Here is a 23304-nt window from a genome sequence, read left to right as displayed (position 1 = left end):
TCGCTTGGCGAATGATCAATATCAGCGGCGTCACTCGTTTCCGAGTCTGAACGGAGCACATCGTATTATTTTTGCTGTGCTGACGCAGTTCAGGTCAGTTCAAAGTTGAAAGTAAGCTTATGGGCTTTTTGTTCGCCGTCGATCGGTCAGTTGTGTCTTGTGTATTGAGTCCATTGTTCTTGAAGTTTTTTATTCTTTTTCTTGCACACCTTCCTTAAATTTGAAATCCATTCTCATTTGCTACTAGAGCTGTGCGCCACCGCGCCACGCCGCCGTCACCGGTAAATTTTAACAAACGCCGACGCCGGAAGGTAGACTGGCGGCGCGCCGTCGTCGCCTTTTTCTCACGCCGACAATTCGCGAACTCGAAAATCGTTGACTCATAATTTTATCCACAAATCTAGGAACATTGTCTATGGTCCGAATATACGACATTAACTGATTCATGATTTATCACATATTGATCTTTGGTATTAGTGCTTGTGAATTAGATCACAAAATTAACAAAGTCTTGATATTTTCTCGAAAATCACTACACGATACTCGGAATATAATTCATGGATCCATTCTCGCTTCGTCAACTGTTTATGATTGCGAGCATATAAGTTACAAATCACCATCCGTGCGCGTGGAATGGTCCACAAATTCAAAAAAATAAAGCTAATACAAATCAATGTATCATCAAGTTATGAACTAGAATCATAAAAATATTAAACATATTCAGACACAACCACCTACTAAACATTTGAGTACAATGCCATCTTTTTTTTGCGTGAACTAGTTTTGTGCAAACACAAAAATTATTTTCAATGCGAGATTTATTTATCATTGATTGACTAGTGACCTATTTTGAATTTTTTTTTCTCGAAGAATAGTTGGGCATAGTGATTTTGACTTTTCGCGATGATGGTGTACTGATGTGGCTATGCAGAGGGTAAGATTTCTGGTTTTATTGGTAAACCCCAAATAATCACAGCAAAATAATTTTGTCACACGAAAATATGGTCTCACCGCATCTACCATAGTTTGGTTGTTGCGGTGGCTAACAAAAACAACATTTAACGCCATCTCTAGGATTGTGCATAAGATGTTCGGTTTGTTTATTTGCTGTCCCCCATGCAGTTTAACGTGAGAAAATTTATTTTGCTGCTTTAAAAATGTGCACGCAAGGCAATCTAAAGATGAAACGGGCAATAAATTATGCATCGTGTGATCTAGCACCACTCTAAGACAAGAAGTGACAATAGGGGGGCTCATTTTTTCCAATTTTACGTCAGAATGGTCCAGCTTCTGATTGGTTGATTCTGACTTTTTGCAACGTACGCAATGTTACTGCAGGGATACCGAAATGATGTTTGGCAGTATTGCCATATTTATATGAAAAGATTGTTATTACTTTTGACAAATAAAATTATTATCGTTGAAAAAGTAAAAATCATTAAATTGAACTGAAATTGTGCGACAAAGTGAAACAAGTACTTATCATGCATTTACCGTATACGTGGTTGATTAACTTTAACAAAAATAAGACAAAAACCACACCATAATCTAAAAGTTTTCAGAAAATGGCTTCATCAAACCTTACTAAACACACATGACATGGAAAAACGGTGCTCTTCAACAATATAGTGGATTCAATAAACAAAATATTTCCGGCATAAAATAAATTAACAAGATATTTTCATTAATAAAAATAGCAACACTGTTCGGAAGATTTCGGCAAGGTAAAATGTTCAAAAAGAAGAGAGCAGAAGGAAAAATAAGAAGCCGATTGTCACGTCTTGTCTTAGGGTGCTTACAGAGTGGCGACGATAAGCTGAGCTGGCGCTGGAACTGACATTAGAATGCGAGATGCGAGAAACCTGCTTGCTGCAAACCAAATGGGTGATGTCAGAGTGAAAGCCGAGCGGATCGGCGCCGACTACCCGCTTTCACTCTGACAGGCTCCATTTAATATGTTGCAAGCAGGTTTCTCGCATCTCGCACTCTAATGTCAGTACCAGCACCACCTCAGCATCTCGCCGCCACTCTGCAAGCACCCTTAGGGTGCTTACAGAGTGGCGGCGAGAAGCTGAGCTGGGGCTGGCACTGACATAAAAATGCGAGATGCGAGAAACCTGCTTGCACAATATCAAATGGAACCTGTCAGAGTAAAAGCAGGCAGTCGGCGCCGATTCGCTCAGCTTTCACTCTGACATTATCCCTTTGGTTTGCAGCAAGCAGGTTTCTCGCATCTCGCATTCTAATGTCAGTTCCAGCGTGTTACCGGTTATCTGGTACGGCTCTCTTAGCCCTCGAGGATTGTTCTCCGAGACCCGGAAGGGGAATCAGTCTAAACCCCAAGCTACTGGTCAGACCAACGGCAGCCGGCGGGGCGGGCGCGAAAGGCCTCTTTTGGGTCCTCGAGTCCCAGGGTCGTTAAAGAGGTGGTGGGGAGGCGTTCGGACTTTGTTAATAACGAGATTCGGTGGTTAGTTTTAAACGTTCTATTACTCACTCTCAAACTCCAGATGACGATGACTTTATTGGTTGATTGTTGGGCACGGCGGCGGCCGTGACGGTGTTGAAATGGGTCGATGGCGGCGGAGCGGGATGCGTAGCGGAACGGTTACAGACGGCTGGCGGGTGAGTAGCTTAGGTCCTTGTAGGGATGGCCCCTTGTTACAAACGACGGTTTACCTTCACCGTAGCACGCGGCGGTGCAATGTGAGGGCCTACGCTGGGGTGCGGATGGTTGCTGCGAATCACGACCACGAGGCGAACAGGTTCCTCCAGAGGCCCCAATACCGGGTAAGTTGACGACTCCCGCGACACAATCTAGCGCGGTCCGCAGACCACCTCGTCCTTGGCGATTAGCAGATGGAAGTTTTGGCGAAATTCGCCACCGGGATCTGCGACGACGGTCTCCTTTACTTGTTAGCCGTTCTGGCACAGGGCACGATTACGGCGAGAAGTCTCTTTGTCCGGTCTTGGCTAAACTTCACAATTACCAGTGAAGTGACCGGGCATTCAGCCTATCTAGCCGTTCTGAATATGCACTTAGCGCAAAACTTTGACTCGGTTGGTAAAACGATGCGTTCACTTCCACTGTCTAGATACAAGAGAACTACGTCTCGTTTTCTTGGCTCCAACTAGGCTTTCGACCCTCTCCTTTCAGTCCTGTTCCCCAACCAGCATCCGGTCCACTCGTCTAATTTTCCTCTCATATCATCTCACTGTTCGCCACCTGTTGGAGTTTTTAATTTTGCTTCCCACTGATTTGCATCGCCGCGAGCAAATAGGGTTCTAAAATCTCATCCCTACTCCCGCGCATACCAAAGCGTTGAAAATTGCTATTTTGTTTTCTTGCAATAATTTTGGTAAATTGTAACACTTCATGGTTACAAGCGCCAGCTCAGCTTCTCGCCGCCACTCTGTAAGCACCCTTAGGCCCCACTCAGGAAAGATTTTCAGTGTCAGTTGCATCAGCCCGGTATCACAGACAAATAAGACGTAACACGAGATGAATTTTCATCACTCGTAGAAAAAATGGTCGATTTAAATTGCAAAAAATGTGCCATATCAGCGAGCGTGGCGTTAGTGAAGAGAATTTGACACAGAGCTAAATGCGTTACTTAATTTCCGCACCCACCCGGAAACGTTACCGTCTTTTTAATCTCACGCAAACCAAAACAAACAAAATGGGCCAGAAATGTGAAATTCATTCTTGTCGAAGTGCCCAAGGCGGGAGTTGTTCACAATCATTTCTTGAGCTACAACACGATGCCGATCGGTGAGTAAACACATAATAGGATGTTAGTAATTTAATTGATTCGGTGTATCGAATCTAGCTAGATGTATGCAATGGATTAGAATTTGTTGGTCCCCGGAACTGCTGGAGAAATTGGCGGTGTGCAGGTGCAACGAAAACTAGAGATACGATCAGACCATTTTCAATCTTTCAACTTGTTTAGTGATCAGCTTCAACCCAACAGGAGCAAAAACATCAAGTCGTGGAATTATTATGAATGATAGTAACTTTATATTTAGGTTTCGTCAGGGTGTAGATCTGTATGATTCCAATACATCGAGCATACTTTGCACTCAAGATAGAATCAAATCTTACGTTGAAAGAAAATGTAGTGCCACGGAATCATATGCCTTATCATCGCGGCGATTTTGTACTTGCAAGAAGTAAAAGTAAACGTCAGCCTGGAAAATAAAGTAATGTATCTACCTTGAAAGGTAGTCATTAAAGGTGACATTTCTGCGCAGTAATGCCATTAATAACGCCTCGTGTTAGGGTACCTGATATCTGCGTGATTCTAAAAGAGAGACGGTAAAGAAGACTAAATAGAAACAAAAAACAATGAAACCACAATAAGAATTTATTTTCTCAAGCAAAACAAAAACTGTTTTACCGTTGCTTAATTTCCCAAATATAGAACAATAAATAATTATTATGGGTCATTGAAATACAGTCGTTACTCTGCATTTTTTAAATTTGTTCATTGCAATCATTATTTCATGCGAAGTCGTAGTATGCGACATTGACAATTCTCGACAAACATATGATTACGGCCTAAAAGCCAACTGTCAAAATCCACTTTGAATGGAAATTCCGGACGAACCGTTACTAGTCGAACACAGTTCACAACAGTTTATGAAAGAGAAAACTTTTCTCTTTCGTTTACTACCAACATCTGTGATTGGCGCGTAACGGTTTGTCCGGAATTTCGATTCAAAGTGAATTTTGACAGTTGGTTTTTAGGCCGTAATCATATGTTTGTCGAGAATTATTCTATTTCGTTCTTCAAATTTTACAACTGTAAAAATAGTTCCACCTTTCATTTATTATCTTGCATTTCGCAAGCAGGCAGTGGGTACTATTGAAGCTTCAGTTGAAAAAAAATGATCTGGTTGCAAGAGTTGAATTTTGTGCAATGTGTTCAACAGATGTCGGTAGTACATCGGAGGCGATGATTTTTTTTAGAATTTTCTTCAAGCTGTAGCGTCTGTTTGTATGTGCTGCGAAGTCTGTTACAATAGAAATCAAAAATTTGGGAAAGGAATTGTACTGCCAAGATTTTTTTAGCTGCATAGGCGTCAATATTCGTCACGCCGTAACACGCCAGCGCGCCGCCGCCGATAGCATCCAACGGCGTGACGCCGCCAACGGCGCCGTCGCCAGCCAAATATGTCGCTTACGCCGCCGCCGATTAAAAATGCATCGGCGCGCTTGCTACCTTTGACCAGTCAAAGCAGGTACCTTGTTGCGAGCCATACTGCCATCATACTGATTTACGGCGCCTACGTTCCCGCCTGGGAAGGCACAAATCCCCGACTATGTACGGGGAACGTGCCATTTGAGCCAATATATTCTGATTCCTGATTCCTGAAGTGCGAAAAAGGGGGTCTGAAACTTAAATAGCTGAAGATTTTAAATTGCAAGCAATTGCATTCAACAAAAATCGCCGGGAAAAAGAATACGGTGAAGACCCGTTTTTATCAGCCCCTTGGTGAATTTTAGGCTTATAAAACGGGGACATTGATAAAATCGGGACATACATTTTTCTTTCTTTTTGAGAAACCGAAGCTCTTAACCCATTATAACCCAGCTATGTTAAAACTTTTGATAATTTATAAAATACTTCTTGAGCCCTCATATTATGCCGAATTAAATATGGGAAAAATAAAATAACCACTTTGGAACGTTTTGTTGCGCAAAAAACTAACGAATGAAATTTCATACGCTGGGCTGATAGTTGATAGCTGATCAAAAAATCATTACAGAGAAAATTCGGCTAATATCCTTATATTTAGCATAAAATCGAATAATATCTTCAACCTTGCGAGATCATTCATTTAGCTGCTTTTTGAATGATTTTAACACTTCTCTCCTTTTTCGTGCCATTTTGTCTCACGATTGGTTCGTTGCATCAAACCATATTTCCCTCAATCTTTGCAATTATTTTAAGAAAAAGAACATTTTATCACAAGAATTTACATAAAAAATATTCTGGTTAGAACCAGGCATGATTTGTTTACCCTGAATGCACTGATTCAACGTTAAAATCAGCGAGAAAGTTGTGAATCCTCTCCGAGTCCTAAAGAGGAAATAATATTCGTTCACGAGAAAGGATAAAGTAGAAAGGATAAAGTAGACAAGAAATGGTGATGCTCTATCTAGTTAACGGAAGGTAGAGGATTCATCAGGCTCTTCCATAGCGATGCCAAGCTAGCGATGCGACCTGTAAAGCATAGTTCATTAGGTAGTTGTTTAGTTAGTCTTCGAGTACATGATCACTCGAAAAAGAATAGATCTTGTTTAGTTTTTGGATCTTTTTAAGCTCTAGGTAGCCAGCTACCGAGAGTATCCTATGTTTTCTAATCAAAAGCAATTTAAACTCCACACGGCCGACCGTGGGAGTATTGTCTAAAGAAGTTAATCTTATCTGTGTAATGGGATCACTATTTATTGCAACAGGTATTTAGATAGATTTAACTATTCTTTCTCAACGATATATTTAATAGGTTGAAAACTACCGAGTGGTAAAACGTTATACAGACAAAGCGTTATGATAGCGCGAGATGTTATAAATCAAGGAAAGTATTTCCTATTTTACGTATCGGATGATTTGTTAACTACATGTAGACGAGCGATAATAACCACCATTGAGAAATACAAAGGATTATTACCCTCGTACACGGGCTGGTTCGCATTAATAGAACTTGAAATTAGATTTATAAAAACAGACGCGGCGAATTTTCAGTACGTATTAACCCGCGATCATCGATGCTAGTCAGACTAAAGCTTGTTGCGACTGGTTTCCGATTAGCTATTCATTTTTATGGTAGTGTTTTCTTTTTTACATTCTAACGACTAACGAATTAGCTAGAGATTACTGGGTAGGGAAAGTTACGAAAATTGAAGCCATAGTACTCAAGTGAGAGCAAGGATGTGAAGTAAACAGATCGGAAAACTAGATGTGGCAGGGTCATTAGAACAGGCTTAATATCGTACGGCCTTAATTTTTGTCTTCTGCTAATGAGGGTCGAGCTTGTACTTTTAACCTTTTACATATCGCATTTACAGGGTGACATACTTAAAACACACAGAGTTGAATTAGATTATTTATTAAAAGTCAATACGTTGCCCAAGTAACCAATAGGCACAGAAAGTGCTTTTTAAAAACAGCTTTTTGCAAAATAGACCGCTCCATTATTGCTGTGCCGTGAAAATATTTTTTACGGCTTTTCTTCCTTCCAAATGCTGATTAATGACAAGAAGCTTTTAAATAGTTTATTGAAAGCATGTTTACATTCTCTATTCAAAACACACGGGACTGAAGCGAATATAAGGTTACCTCGTGAGATCTGTTACTGATGAACCCTTTTTCGCCATGTTTATGTTTATGTTTATTACCTTCACCAACAGGCCCCTTGGCCCCAATGGTGGTTGCTTAAACTAATTACATTTTAAAATTGCCAATATTTTCGCTTTTATCGCATTCCGCGTCCGGTTGAAGTCAAAGGCCGTCGCCCCGCTGTTAAAAATTCGCTGGAGTCCGATAACAGCGCTCTGGCAACCATAGTTGGTTCTCCTGAACGGAACTCGCAGAAGAGAGTTATTACGTAGAGCTCGAACGCGTGCTTGAAGATCCAGACGCACGTCCGAGGATTGTAGGGCAATCCGCTCTGGCAGAGAGCAAGTCCGAGACGAACAGGGCTCGAGAGCAGTCCCTCCGAATGCTGAGTGTATCGAGGTGTATTAGCTGGCAACGGTTTTCATAGCTCGGCAACTGAAATCTGTTTCGCCATGGGAGATGCCGAAGGGTGAAGCGTATGAACCGGCTTTGGACAGCCTCGATTCTGTTAATCCCGTTTTGGTAGTACGGATTCCAAACAGCAGAACAATATTCTAACGTTGAGCGGACCAACGCGCAGTAAAGCGATTTAAGACAGTACACGTCCCTGAAGTTTTTCGCTGTTCGGAAGATAAACCCAAGCTGTCGTGACGCCTTATCCACGATGTATGAAGTATGTGGTTTGAACGTTAGTGCCGAATCCATGATGACTCCGAGATCCTTGATGTGAGAGTGTCTTGGAATGCTCGAACCGAAGAAATGGTAGTTAAACTGAGTCGGATGGCGTTTCCGCGTGAACGTAACGATCGAGCATTTGCTCGGGTTTAAAACCATTCTGTTCAGATCACACCACGTACTACAGTTGTCCAGTTCCCTCTGAAGAAGCTCGGCATCGATTTTATCCCGTATTTGTCGAAAATTTTTCATGTCGTCGGCGAAAGAAAGGCGGGGTCCTTGTAATGTGATATTGACGTCATTAAAGTAGAGGAGGAATATTACTGGACCTAGATGGCTTCCTTGTGGTATGCCGGATGTAGCGAAGAATGGTGCAGATAGACAGTCCTTAATGCTGATTTGGAGTTGCCTTCCATCGAGATAGGAACAAAACCAGCGCAGAAGTTGTCCATGAATGCCGAGTTTATCCAGCTTCACTATTGCGATATCATGGTTGATTTTGTCGAAGGCCGCTGATAGATCCATCTAAATAGCATCGGTTTGCAATCCGTCAGCGAATCCATCCATTACATATATTGTGAACGAGAGCAGGTTTGTCGTTGTCGATCGTTTAGGCATGAAATCGTGTTGGTCAGCTGCAGTGAAAGAAAATGGGGTCTAAAACAACCAGCTCGAATAGTTTTGATACGGCACTTTAACACGAGATTCTCCGATAATTGTCAATGTTCAATTTGTTTCCTTTTTTATGAACTGGAAACATGTGCGCTGCTTTCCAGCAGGAAGGGAATGTACCAGTAGTGAGTGATAGCTCAAAGAAGCCCGCTGATGCATTTTTGACAAAAATCGAGGGAACGCCATCTGGACCCGGGGAACAAGATGCCTTCAGTTTGGCATTTGCTGCAAGAATGGCATCATTATCGACACAAATTGATTTCGTCCTGGTTCGTCCTAGAGAAGGAGTTAAATTGGCGGCGGCAACGACTTGTTGTGGTAAAAAACACGCTTGAAAATTTGTCGGAGAACAGTTGGCAAATTTCCTTAGTGTCAGTGCCTAAAACTCCATTAAACGACATACAGGATGGTAAACCGGATTCTTTTCGCTGCTCAATAACATACTTCCAGAACGACTTGGGTTTGGATTTCAGTTGACGCTCGGCGTTTCGCTGGTGTCTAAAAAAGGCCCGTCTGCTATGCTGTTTGTATTCGTGGTTGAGTTGAAAGTAGTGATTTCGTAATGCAAGTGTCTTATGCTTCGAAATTTTTTTAAATGCAGCTCGTTTGGCAGATTTTAAACGTCTAAGGACGGTTGATTGCCAGGGAGGGTGTTCATCGGTACTAATTGTTCGTTTTGGTACATGGCGGTCGATAAGGTAGTTATGAATACTAGAAAACGTCATCGCTGCATCGTTCGCGTCGTTATTGTTAAAATTTTCGTCCCAGTTTATATCCAATAGCGTGCTAACGATGCTGTAGTAGTCAGCGTTTTTAAAATCGTAGACGATCGAGCTTGAGACGTCTTCAAAATTCACTCCCAGGTTACCAGCGAATACAAGATGTAGTGTGGGATGATGACGCACCTGCTTGACTAAAGGAGTCGGTGCAGTGCAGCAGTACGGAACGTAGTCCCGGGCACTTACAAAGCAAAGGTCCAACGTACGTTCATTCTCGTTGGTGACATTATTAATTTGCCGAAGAGTTGCGCTGCTGTAGTTGTTCAAAATACAACTGGCATTGTTAATAAGCGCAGATTTTTCGATATCCATTCGTAGAAAACCATTACTTGCCTGGCACCACGTCAAGCCAGGTAAGTTGAAGTCGCCCAACATAACAATATCATCAGACGGGGCGGCGATCGAGGCGATAAAAGAAACGGAGGAAAGATGTACATGGATCAGGCTAGAATCACGAATTTTGTCAGGTGGAAAATACACAACACACAGGAACAGATTGCGATCGGCAAGTTTCACTGATATCCACACCTGCTCGGAGCTCGCCCGCCGCTCATCGTTGATCACTCGGGCTTTTATACCACGGCGAACGGCGATAAGCACACCACCGCCTGATGTCTTGTGGCTGTTGAGTGCATTGCGGTCACAGCGGTAGACATCGAATGTTGAACGAAAGACCTGGCGAGACAGAGTGCGGTTATCGAGCCACGTCTCGGTCAACGCGATAACGTCGTAACAGCAACCCGTGGTCGCGAGCAAATAGCTGTCCGTTGATGAATTTAAGCCACCAACATTCTGTTAGTAAACCTCGATGTTGTTGGAGGACGCATCAGGTACAGCAGAGCGCAAAGCTAGGGAAGATCCTTTCGTCAATCCCACGAACAGTATCGGAACGGTTCACAGTCGCTTGGTTGACCGTGGTGAGCGATTCGAGGCTTCCCGAATCAACTGTTTCACACCCCAAAATACGACTATCGTCGTCGTCGTCGAGAGAAATTGTTGTCATCTGATAGCAAGATGTCGGAGCAAAAGGCAAAAAACTGGAAGCGAAGAATACATCAGCGCTTGAAGTGTTCGGAGCAGATGTATACTTGCCATTTGCGGCAGGTTGGAAGACCCTTTCACCCATGCCACCCACAGGACCGGGACGACTGATGATCACTGGCTGCAAGTGCTTGACGGTGGCGGGGGGATCGAGGGCTTCCATAGTGCCAACTGCGGTGCGTCCCAGTATGCGTTGAAACCCGATGGCGGAATGCGGAGAGCAGAAACGGGGTGGTAGCAGCTTACGGCGAGAGTCGTACGATGCGCTAGAAGCGTGAATCGGTTCAACCGTTGTATCGTTACAATTTGTATAATACTTGCCGAGAAAGGCGGCTTAGAAGACCCTTTATCCACCCACACATACAGTAGGGGAGACTGAGGAGACTTGATCCCCGGGGAGACTTGATCCCATCATTGTAACTCAAAGGCGGATCAGAATACACTAATCGAATATACTAGAAAGTTGCGCAGCTTTATCTAAACATAAGTTTCTTTAACACAAAAAAATAAATTGGACATGTGTTATCGGATTTTTACCGATTCAAAGAAAAAAATCTCAGAAGAACTGAAGAAGATTTATTTTCTAAATTTTCAAACTTTTATACAATTGATAAAGTCACCCACTACATACTATACTTTTGCATACAGAATTACAGGAGAATGTCAATTATATGAATACGTTATGATTGAGCTGATTTTTTTGTTCAACTATACTTGTACTAAAGTTTGCTGAAATAGATGCTATGGGTTCACTTGATCCCTTCAAATTCGTGGAGATTTGATCCCCTTCGCCATGCTTCATACACACCACTGAAAATAATCAAATTCACGCCAGAACATTTGAAGTAATTGTTGCCATAAAATGACAAAAAATACTGTCAAAAATGAACGCTTTATCGTACAGAAACTTAACTGTAATTGTACAGTATACGTAGATACCATGCATCCCACATTTGATGTTCCTCAACCATAATAACGACAGCTTTCAAATAATTGCACAGAGATTTGGGGAATTCGTAAAAAAACTTGTGAGAGATGCGTAATATGTAGTAACAAAAATAGTAATATGTAATCACAACAATTTAATCAATACCACAATACATTTATAACATTGAATGGGGTTAGGTACCTATTTTTGTCCTATTACCACATTATTTCATTATTAATTTTATTATTTTAGCTTCTTTGCTTTGTTATTAGGAGCCAATTTTTATTTCGATTGTAGAGGTTTTTGCCTTAAGGTCATTCGGCTCTTATTAAGAGCCAATATAATAACAAAATTGCCTTGAGAATGGTGAAAATCTTCTGTTTAAGCGCAGCAAAAACTCTAATCGAGTACCCCAATTATCGCAACAGCATTTGAGCCAATGCGTTGAGCAAAGATGGCAGACGCTGCTCCAATCAAAGGCTTCAGATGGGTAGGATGATAATAGAAAAAGGGTAAAAATAGACTTATTACCCTACATGCTCTTTTAAACACGTTTTCAAAAAATAATCAAGTGTTCCCAAATTAGGGATCGAGTCTCCACTAATCAAAGAATTTTCCAGTTTTTTTTGTTGTTTTCCAAAAATGCTCATAGCTCATGTCCAGTATAATATTTCTATGTAATTTTTTTATGATTCTCAGTCAACCCTAGAAACAATATAAAACTACAAAAAATACATAGTTTTTGTATCATTCCACGGAGTAGGATTGAAAAATAAAAAAGGGGATCAAGTCTCCTCAGTCTCCCCTACCGGGACAACTGCTGAACGCTGGCGGCAAGGGCTCGACTATATCGGGGGGATCGAGGGCTTCCATAGTACCAACTGCGTTGCATCCCAGTATGCGATCGGCATCGATACTCCTTCACAAGGGCGGTGTAGCTTGGTATAGTGGCATGGCCAATCGTTGCGGAGTCCTCTGCAGGACCATTGATGGGACGGGTTGCATTAGAGAAGTACATGCAATGAAAATCTGTCGACGGGCTCCAAATGTTCTGGGTACGGCTGTCTTCAAATTCCCTGAACAGTATGCCTTGCGGCCATGTGTCAGGGTTAAGAGCTGCATCACGGAACATTGGGTGAACTCCAACTTTGAAAGATATGAAAATACTGACGTCTATGCCTTTTTTAACAAGCGGAATAACCTTTATCTCCTCGTTACAATTTAGTCCTTCTTTAGACATTTTTTCGACAGCCTCATCCAGAGCAACGGCGCGGGAGGTGGAACCGTAACAATGTTGCTATTATCGACTAGCTTTCGACCAACAACAAGAATATGGCTCGGATCAGGGCCATCCCCGCGACGACGTTTCTGAGGTGGTCTAGAGGTACCGGAGTTTGGCCGGACTGGAGTAGCTGTTGAAACCTTTCTAGCGAGGCGCGAAATTTGCTGGTTATTTTTGGATAACACGGTCTTTAGTTCAGCACAGACGTCATCCGTTTTCCCAGCGACAGTAGCGATAACACATCCAAGTGAAGAAACGGTGTCGCGAAAGCGAGCAAACTTCATCAGCTTGACACATTCATTGCACATCCAAAATAAATGTTTCTATTATCACCCTACCCATTTGAAGCCGTTGGTTAGAGCAGTGTCTGCCATCTTTGTTCAACGCATTGAGTCAAATGGTAGCGCAACAATAGGGGCACACGATTCGAGTTTTCGTTGCGCTCAAACACGAGAATTTCACTGTTTTCGGCGCATTTGTGTTATTATATTGATTCTTAACAACGAAGCAAAGCTGTTGATGCAAATTTTTACGCATTCCATTGATTGTAGGCCGAGAAATTAATGAATTAGTGAGGAACCCTGCTTAGTATGGTGGAAATAGGCGTTTTGCCCTACACAGCAAAAAAAATCTTGTGATATCACATCAAAATCGCTGCACATCGCTCTTTAGATAGAGTAGTGTGATATTACACGACTGAGTGATATGTGAAACAACGTAAGCAAAATGATGTAATAAAAAGGATGTGTTTGAAGAATGGTGTATTGTACTCGATGTTATGGCGAACGATGTGATGGCGAACGTCGTAGTGTCGAATGTTGTAGAGGCAAATGACGTAACGACCAATGATGTAATAGCAAACGATGTAAAAGGTAGCAACGTACACTCAGGTACAAAATCAACGCAGAGTAAAATATTGGTCCAGAACACTTGATTAAATCGTCTGTAATTTTGTCAAATCTCATTGTTTCTGGATGAAAAATGTTGCAGACTAATCTTGAGCCTAATGCTTCGATCTGTTGTCATTATATGCGCCATTGCAACCGTTTGTCTGGTTCGATCATACAAGAAGCAATCTTTTAAATCCGGCTCGCATAATAGCAACATACTAATAATAAACTGTCATTTTTAATCCAATCATATTAAGATTTGAAAAAGCTACAGAATATATCAAGCGTTTCTGGAACCAATATTTTATCCGGCGTTTATTTTGCACCTGAGTAAAAAAGAGAAGGCCACTACAAAAAGAGATGGACATGTGATATGGAAGCCGTGATAGTCAGCTATATTTAACATTAATGCTAGCTATATTTTAATTAATTTTAATAATAATACATGATTTTAGGAAAACAACTATTTTGGAGATCATTTGGCCAGTTCCGTGAACATGGTTGCAGAGAGTGATTTTTCAAGCTAACTTTATCATGGTTCAAGAAACATTGCTAGGCTTAACAAGTTGATCAAAACTAATTTTGGGGCCATTTGATCATATTCCAGCGAATCTAGAATATGGCCCGCGAGAGCGCTCATGCTGTAACGGAGCATTTTGTTGGTCAAATGATCGTTTCATTCTAAGTGATGGTTCTTGCACTTCGCACTGGTTCGTGCGCTGAATTTGATGCCATCATACTGAAAAAAGGAAACAATTTAAATTATTGTTACTGTTTACGATCCTTTTGTCCGTCCGAGGTCGATCAGATTTTCTGAGGTGAACTATGTCTGATTGCGTCTTTCTTCACAATTAAAAATTTGAATTCAGTAGGATTCCGTTTTTGGCAACAATATTTTTTTTCAGTTGTCAAGACTGGAACCGTGCAAAAATGAAAACTTTAAAAGCTTTTATTTTCAATTGTTGTAGCATCATAAATGTTACAATAACATTAATTGTATAAGAATATGTAAAATGAGATGACATGATAGAAAAAAAATCAGCAAATCTTATTTTATTCGCTATGCATAACCCCATAAAATATAGTAAACATGACTAATATTTGGAAATAACAAGTCAAAAGTGATCAATTATTTATTTATTTTTTTAGAGTTGCCCTACTGGATCTGTAGAGATAGGTTCTCGGAAGGGCTCCCCATCAGAATCACACACTACAATTGCAGACGAGACAGGCAATGTCGCCCACTAAAACACAGCTTAAGACCAATTGCAGCGGGTCGTGATTCTAAATGTAATATTCATTGTACGGTTCAGTCAACGTTGGTTGATTCGTTGGTACAGCCATCTGCGGGCATAGAGACTTCGCGTGTGTAACCTCGCGTGTATGAATTCTGTTTAAAAACCGTGTGCCTTTCGCGTGTGTTTTTGGATGATCGCGCTCGGATCGTGAATCAAATACGTAATTTTTGATGTTTTGATGGCTAAAATTATAGTGAAACAATATCCATTACTGTAGCCGTATGTGATATTGTACATGATTATGATCATCATTGATTGTGTTAATGGTTCAAATGTCAAACAAACAATATCTGACTGGGTTTCGATAATGAACAAAATAGTAAATTGACATCATTGGGAATAATGACAAGCGGCCGAACCCGCTATTACTAGAGCTTCTCATTAACAGTTAAACTCATATTCCACACCATACAATTGAAGACAAAAACATTTACCATTTCGCGTTTGATTGGCCAGAGGAGAAACTGTTCGCAAGCTGTTGCGATGTTGATTGTTAGCTGGTATGTGATATTATTAAAACAAAATTGAAATTTGTGCCTAATAGTTCCGAAAATGCTGTTTAAAATTATAAGATTTCATTGGCAACTAAATGTCACTAAATTAATGGAAAATATTATTCTTATTAATTATAAGTGAAATAATTTTTAAATTTTGTGATAAAATATAATCTTTTGCGACATGATCATATTGCCCCTTAAGATTGCCCATATTGCCCCACAAGGTTTTTACCAAGCCAAAAATCGATCATTACAAGCAACGATTATTTTCAAAGATTTTGAATTTTCTTCAGCACGTGTAATAACTGCATGTGAAGAATATGTTGTATTCTACCAATAGAGGATTATTTGTATGTTTTGGTGCAGATATATTTGCCTTCAACCTTAGGGTGCTCCTATTGCCTCACTTTCCCCTATCATGCTTCTAACAACACGTGCTGGTTGTACGTCATTTCCCGGAATACTATTCCCCGGAATACCACTTCCCGGAAAACTATTTCCCGGAATGTACCATATCCCGGAATATCATTTCCCGGAAAACTATTTCCCGGAATGTATCATTTCCCGTAAAAACCATTTCTCGGAATACCATTTCCCGGAAAATAAAAAAAAACTCGTGCCTCACCGACCAAACATATTTTTAGAAGACCTGCTATGCAGCTACCTAACTACTTTAGAACATTAATAGTTCTTTGAAAATATTTTCAATTTTTTTTTGATCTTGAGTGGTTATTGTGGTAAAAAACAAGATAGCGACAAGATTGCAAAACTGTCATTTTAAAGATTTAATATTTTCGATTCCGCGATGTTAGGAAAATTTATTTAAATTAATCATTATATGAACAGCGTATGACTTTTGGTTTTGAACCAAAAAGAAACTTGGGAGGATTTAAAAAAAATCGAGTGGGGAATAAAAAGCACCCAAATGGCAGGTAGTGAAGGGGTGAATAAATTCCATAAATTCATGACCGTCTAATTCATGACTAGCAGGCCCTATATTTTGCCTCATATTTGTTCCAAATTTTGCGGATTCAGTTAAAATGGTATATTTTCATTTCTTTTACTATTTTGGATCGATTTCTTCGCGTGGTAATTTTCGGTGAAAAGCATAATACACTACTGTAGAATTTTTAAGATTTGGAAATTTTGTTATTGAAATAAAATGATATAACAGAAAATGAAAGGCGAACAGAATACCTAATTGTATATATTATTAATTGTGTCCTATCGTTTTTAGCTAGCTAAACTCCAAGCGTACTAAAAACTTCAAACGAGTTTTTTTTTCAAATCCACTTCAAACCACGAGCTTTGAAATATTCACAGCATATTCTAAATTATTTCTCCAGCAACGTACGAAGGATTTTAGTTAATAAATGATGTCTGTATCGATTTTCTTGGCCCATTTCAGCAAATTTAAGACTAAGAGAAACGAAAGCAATGAAGTTGAAAGATGATATTTTCAGCGTTTCGCGTGAAATTAAAATAGCGAAAAAAAAATCCTACGTAAGACACTTCCTATCGTTCTAAGGAATCGAAAAAACTTTAGTTTTTGACACTAGGTCAAACATTACAGGAGATAGTGTAAATTCGTAATGATCAATTTAGAACTAGAGCACTCTAGTTAGAGTGTGGCCAAGAGGCCATGACGTATCTAAACGAACATGGAATTTGACGTAAACACAATAGAAATACGTCAAATTTCATGTTCGTTTGGATACGTCATGGCCTCTTGGCCACACTCTAACTAGAGTGCTCTATTTAGAACGCCTCGAAATGCGGCCATTTTTGAAATTGAAAAGGCAGTGTTTTCCACAACGTTGGCAACATTTTTATGATAACCAATCACAGTACTCTAAAATGCCCTGAATACGTTGATTGATTTTCATAAAGATTAGAAAAAAGGTAATGAAACAATACAAACATTTCCTAAAATTTAGTCATAAATATTACTGGAGCCTTTGAAATTTTATAGATTGTGAATATATTTGCCGGCCTTCTTATAAATATGCATTCTCCTTTGGAATTTTGTGTAGAATGTTATTTTAATCTATATGAAGTTTCTCTGAAAATACTCTTGGACTTTCATTGATTTTTATTCTCAATAATATTTGTTCATACTGTGAAGTGAATTGAAAACACCTTCAGTTATTTTAAATTTCACTTCGCATTAAAAATTTCTATGTGAATTAGCATTCTTTGGAACAAGAACAAATCAATGGAAATAATTTTAGAATTTCATTGATTCAAATACAGTAAATACAATGAAATGGATTTGCCTTTTTTAAAATTTTCGTAGCATATTTTTGAAACGCTATTAATTTTAAATTAAATTACGACCTACTTCAAAGAAGATCGTCAATTTAATATCGCCTTCTTTTTAGCATAAGTTATTTTCTGGACCTTCGAATGATTGATAATGTTTTCAAATAAAATGACATATGCATGAGAATTAGTTTTTCAAATTCATTAACATGATCAGCGAGCAAAGACAAGCTGTAAAGAGAACCAAACAAATATTTGAGTAGCAACATAGTTTTAAATGCAAATGTTCTCAAAGTACTTCAGATTTCAATAGTATAACAAATTGCCGAGAAAAAGTACGTTCCGGGAAATGGTATTCCGGAAAATAGTACATTCCGGAAAACGATATTCCGGGAAACGACATACAATCACGCGTGCTATGTAGTCAGTGATGGAATTAAAATTTCGCATTGATTCAGTTTCTATCTTCTACCTGATCTGCTCTTGGGTTCCCTAGGTCTAAAGTGGATCAATCGACTATTAAGTCAATCAAAGAACGTTGGTAACTGTAATGTCCGCGAATACTAATTTCCCTGTAACTATTTTACTAATTATTATTCCTGTTCCAATATGTATTAATGATTGCTTGGAGAATCTCGGTATGGTACGTAGGTCGTCGCAATTTTCTTGGGCTCCGCCAATGATGAAATAACTTGTCCCAACGTTAGTAAACTTTTGTTAATGCTAACACCCTCCTTTAGCCGTTCTCCACTGGCACAAGTATGATTAACGAGTGTATGTGTATATCTCTCAAAAGCCTTATCCATCAGTGACTGCATAAGATCGTTATATACACTGCTTTGTCCAACGTAGGCAGGATCCTCCGCATTACACGACCAAAATGCATGGTCATACTGGAAGCAATGTTCCACCCCAGCCGAGTTGTCAGCTGTATCTCTGGTATTCACAATCATCATTATCGTTCACTCGAACAATAGGTTTGTTCCAGTACACGGAAGCTACTCCGGAGTAAACTGGAGCAACAAATACTTGTTCCCTTTTACTCTGGTTTGCTACCAGAAGAAGAAAGAAGATAAGAGGAGAGTACAGGAACGACTTTCTCCGGAGTACTTCCAGTTTCTCCTGGTACTGGAACAAACCTAATGTTGGCCACGGATTCGACACATTCTTTAACAGAAAGTGGACGCACTCGAACCGCCACTTTTAAATTACTAGTTTCAACATTGATCCCGTCTTTACATTTCAAAGATTTTGCTGAAAGGTCCAACTTGACCGAATGTCGACCGACATGCGGACTGTCTAGTGACACTTTTGAGAAACATTCTGGAGTTGTTCGAACAAACCCATCCAAATGTGACCGTGTCTGTTTCACTCCATATTAGGAGGTTCCACTAAAATGTTACCGATGTAATACCACAGGATAACAACGATGCCGTCATTGAACTGTTCAGAGCTGCTGATGATTTGGATTTAGCATTGGCAAACAAAGCGGATGGATTCTTCGGGGTCTTCATGGCCGATTATGGAGCACAACTCAAGCTCTCGCTGCTGGAAGCATTCGATTCACCTCTGTTACTTCCGGACAACAACGAACTGCTCATCTTCGATTTTAGCAGGTTTGACCGTACTGGAGCGACCAGTCTTGAAGGAGATCTAAAACGGTTGGTAATGTTTGGTGTCATTATGCGGGAGTGCATTTTAATTCGTTATTTTGGTTTGCACTTACGTATTGAGATGTTTACAAGGGATCGTTTTCTTCTAGAACTATTAGCGAGTAATTTTTATGAGTTAATTAAATAAATATGATTTTTCGAAAATTAATTTTTGAACCAGCACACGATGTATAAAAACCTTTGCAGACAACAGAAACCTTTGCAGACAACAGAATCGTTTTGCAAAATTCTTTCTCGCGGTTTTTCATGCAATACACTGAAAATAATTTTATTCAGTTTAATGTAGCATTGATGCATGTAATATTACAATAGTTCGAGGGAAGCGGTGATGTGCATACTTTCGAATATAATGCTACATAAAATCGTGTAATAACACAAATTTGTCAGTGAGCAATATCACACGGAAAATGGGAAGAAACTTTCATCAGATTGATATTACACGATTGTGATGGGAAGAATTTCGTACATCATTTTCATTACAATATCATTTCAACTCGAATGCAATGCTCAGCGAAAAAGATGTAATATTGTTTGTGTGTGATATTAAGTGGTTGAGGTATAATTGCGTCTAAAACAATACAATATTGCATTTTGTTTCCCATTACGTCTAAATTTAACGCACATCAATGATCATCGCATCGAAGATTATTACAATTCTTTTTGCTGTGTACCAAATCCGCAAGTACCACCGTATATCAAAAATAGAACGAATTGGGGATTGAGATAAAAATGAAGGATGTTTGAGGTAAAATAAAGACCTATGTACGTAAGTAAACTCGCTATCGATGCATATGAATAAACCTGTTTTAATCCACCTAGCGGTGCAATTGTGCCTTTCCTAATCATGAACACGAGAATGTTTGCGTTTATATTCATTAAAAGCATTCAAATGCATATATTATATTTTATTACTATATATGACATGACGAATATACAAGAAAAGAAATCATTATTCGAGTTCTAAAATTTTGCAAAAGAAAAAACATCCACGGTAAAATTGAACTGAAAAACCTGTTTTAATCCACCTAGAAGTGCAATTGTGCCTTTCTCATTTCTCCAAACTATGATTTAATAGCTGGTTCGTACAATATAACTTTATGGAAATGTCTTTCATTCTTATTACACTTGGTAAGTATATATAAGAGCACCTTTTTGCATTCATCGCGGTATCGGTTTGAATCGGAGTTTTCTATGTGATCGACCTCCACAACCCGTAACTCCGGAGCCGGAAGTCGGATGGAGATGGAATTTATTATCAGTTTCCGGGGACGCAACACCTTTCATTTGAGTTGATCAAATCGGTCTAGTCATTTTCGAGAAACCAATATAACCGTTATTCTGAATTTGGATACTTCAGGATCCGTCGATGGTGGCCAGTGTGGCCAAAGAGACTTTGAATGACTGTTGGGGACCTAGATCACCGATGAACCGATGTGACTTTAATTGTGGAATATGCCCGGAATTCCGGACTTCCGGAATCGTCGATAGTGGACAATATATTCAAAGAATGTTTGATTGGCAATGAGTGATCTAGATCTACGATTAGAAGTAATTTGGTGACCATTTCAATAGTTTTTAGCCTCTGAGGTATTACGATTGTACCGATTTATATGGGAAATTCCAGTGTATCCTTACTAACACCCCTGTAACTCCGGAAGCAAGAGTCAGAACCGAATGAAATTCAGCAGCAGTCAATGGCATTACTGTATCTTTCATTTGAAATTAAGTTCGTAAAAATCGGTAGAGAATTCGTTGTGGAATGGGTGTGATATTAGCTTAGGAACTTGGCGGGTTCCCCGAGGGCGTCATGAACCGTCATAGGTGGCCAATGTGGTCAAAGCTGCTTTGATTGATCGTTAGTGATCCAGACCCGCAAACTAGAGTAATGTTACATCAATTTTAATATGTTTTACATCATTTGAACATTATGGTGGTACCAGTTTATATGGGAATTTGCTGTGTGACCGCACTCTTCAACCCGTAACTCCGGAACCGGAAGTCGGATCAACTAAAAATTCAATAGCAGCTTATGGGAGCGTTATACCTTTCAGATGAAACTAAGTTTGCGAAAATCGGTTCAGCCATCTCTGAGAAAATTGTGTGAGTTTAAATGACACACACACACATACACACACACACATACACACACATACATACACACACAGACATTTGCCGATCTCGACGAACTGAATCGCATGGTGTACGATACTCGGCCCTCCGGGCCTCGGTTAAAAAGTCGATTTTTACAGTGATTGCATAGCCTTTCTTTATATGAGAAAGGCAAAAAGGTGCGAAATCGGCAAAGTCCCAAAAAGTCGATCTTAAAAAAAAAAAAAAATTTTCGTGATGACATAAAATCTCGACGTTTCATGCATTTTAAAGATGTTTGGCATCAAAAAGACGAATTCGATTTCTGAAATTTCATGGGGTCCCCCCTTTGAAAAAAATTTTGAGTTCCGGCTCATATGGGAATTTCATATGTGACCGGACGGTTCAGTCTATATTTCCGGAACCATATAAGCGACCCGTGCGAAATTTTACAGACTGTGGGGATAATACAGCTATCATTTGGAACTAAGTTTGTGAAAATCGGCCCAACCATTTCCGAGAAACTGATATGCGTTTGTTAGTTTTGAAAGATGGCCGCTTTTCCCGGGCACTTCCGGAACCGTCTATGGTGGTCAATGTAGTCAACGAAAGTTTATTTGACCGTCGGTGACCTAGAACTGCAAATTGAAGTTGTTTGCGAGACATTTTAGCGAAATTTGCTATGTGATCGCACGCCACAACCCGTAACTCCGGAACCGGAAGTCGGTTCGGGATAAAATTTAATAGCCATTTACGATGACGCAATATCTTTTTATTTGAGACTAAGTTTGGTTGATTCGGTCTAGCCATCTCCGAGAAACCGATGTGACTGTTATTCTGAATTTGGATACTTCCGCCGGGGCTTCCGGAACCGATGATAGTGGCCAATGTGACCAAAAAGACTTTGAATGGCTGATAGTGATCTAGTACTACAAATCGAAGCAGTTGTGGTCACATTTTGGAAAAAATTTCACCATTATACATTCATTGCAGAATTTATTAAAAACGACATTTTCTACGTGATCGTACTCATCACCCTGTAATTCCGGAACCGGAAGTCGGATCCATTAGAAATTCAATAGCAGCCTATGGGAACGTTGCACCTTTCATTTAGGACTAAGTTTGTGAAAATCGGTTCAGCCATCTCTGAGAAAAGTGAGTGAGATTGTGTTCGCGTACACACAGACGCACATACACACACATACATACACACACAGACATTTTCCGAACTCGACGAACTGAATCGAATGGTATATGTCACTCGGCCCTCCGGGCCTCCGTTAAAAAGTCGGTTTTCAGTGCAATTGCAATACCTTTCTATTGAGAAAGGCAAAAATATTTTTTTAACATTATTTTTGTAGCAGCTTTTGGAAACAATTATAGAACACATTTGAAATCATTATCGAAGATGTTTTTGAAGATACTGAATCGAAATATAAAAACCTATTTTAATCCACCTAGCGGTGAAATTGTGCCTTTCTCAATCATGAATCATGAGAATGTGTGCGTTGTTTATATTCATTAAAAACTTTTAAATGCATATATTACATTTTATTATTATACATCACATGACAACTATATACAGGAAAATAAATCATTATTCGAGTTCTAAAATTTTGAAAAAGAAAAAACAGCCACGGTAATATTGAACTGAAAAAAGGTGCGAAATCAGCAAAGTCCCAAAAAGTCGATTTTTATAAAAAAAATTTTTTTCGAGATAACATAAAATCTCGACGTTTCATGTATTTTAAAGATGTTTTGCATCAAAAATACGAATTCGATTTCTGAAATTTCATGGGGTCCCCCCTTTGAAAATTTTTTTGAGTTCTGGCTTATATGGGAATTTCATATGTGACCGGACGATTTAGTCTAT

Source organism: Topomyia yanbarensis, chromosome 2 (assembly GCF_030247195.1).
Source record: "Topomyia yanbarensis strain Yona2022 chromosome 2, ASM3024719v1, whole genome shotgun sequence".
Taxonomy (NCBI): Eukaryota; Metazoa; Arthropoda; class Insecta; order Diptera; family Culicidae; genus Topomyia; species Topomyia yanbarensis.
Note: the sequence above shows the minus strand (reverse complement) of the source record.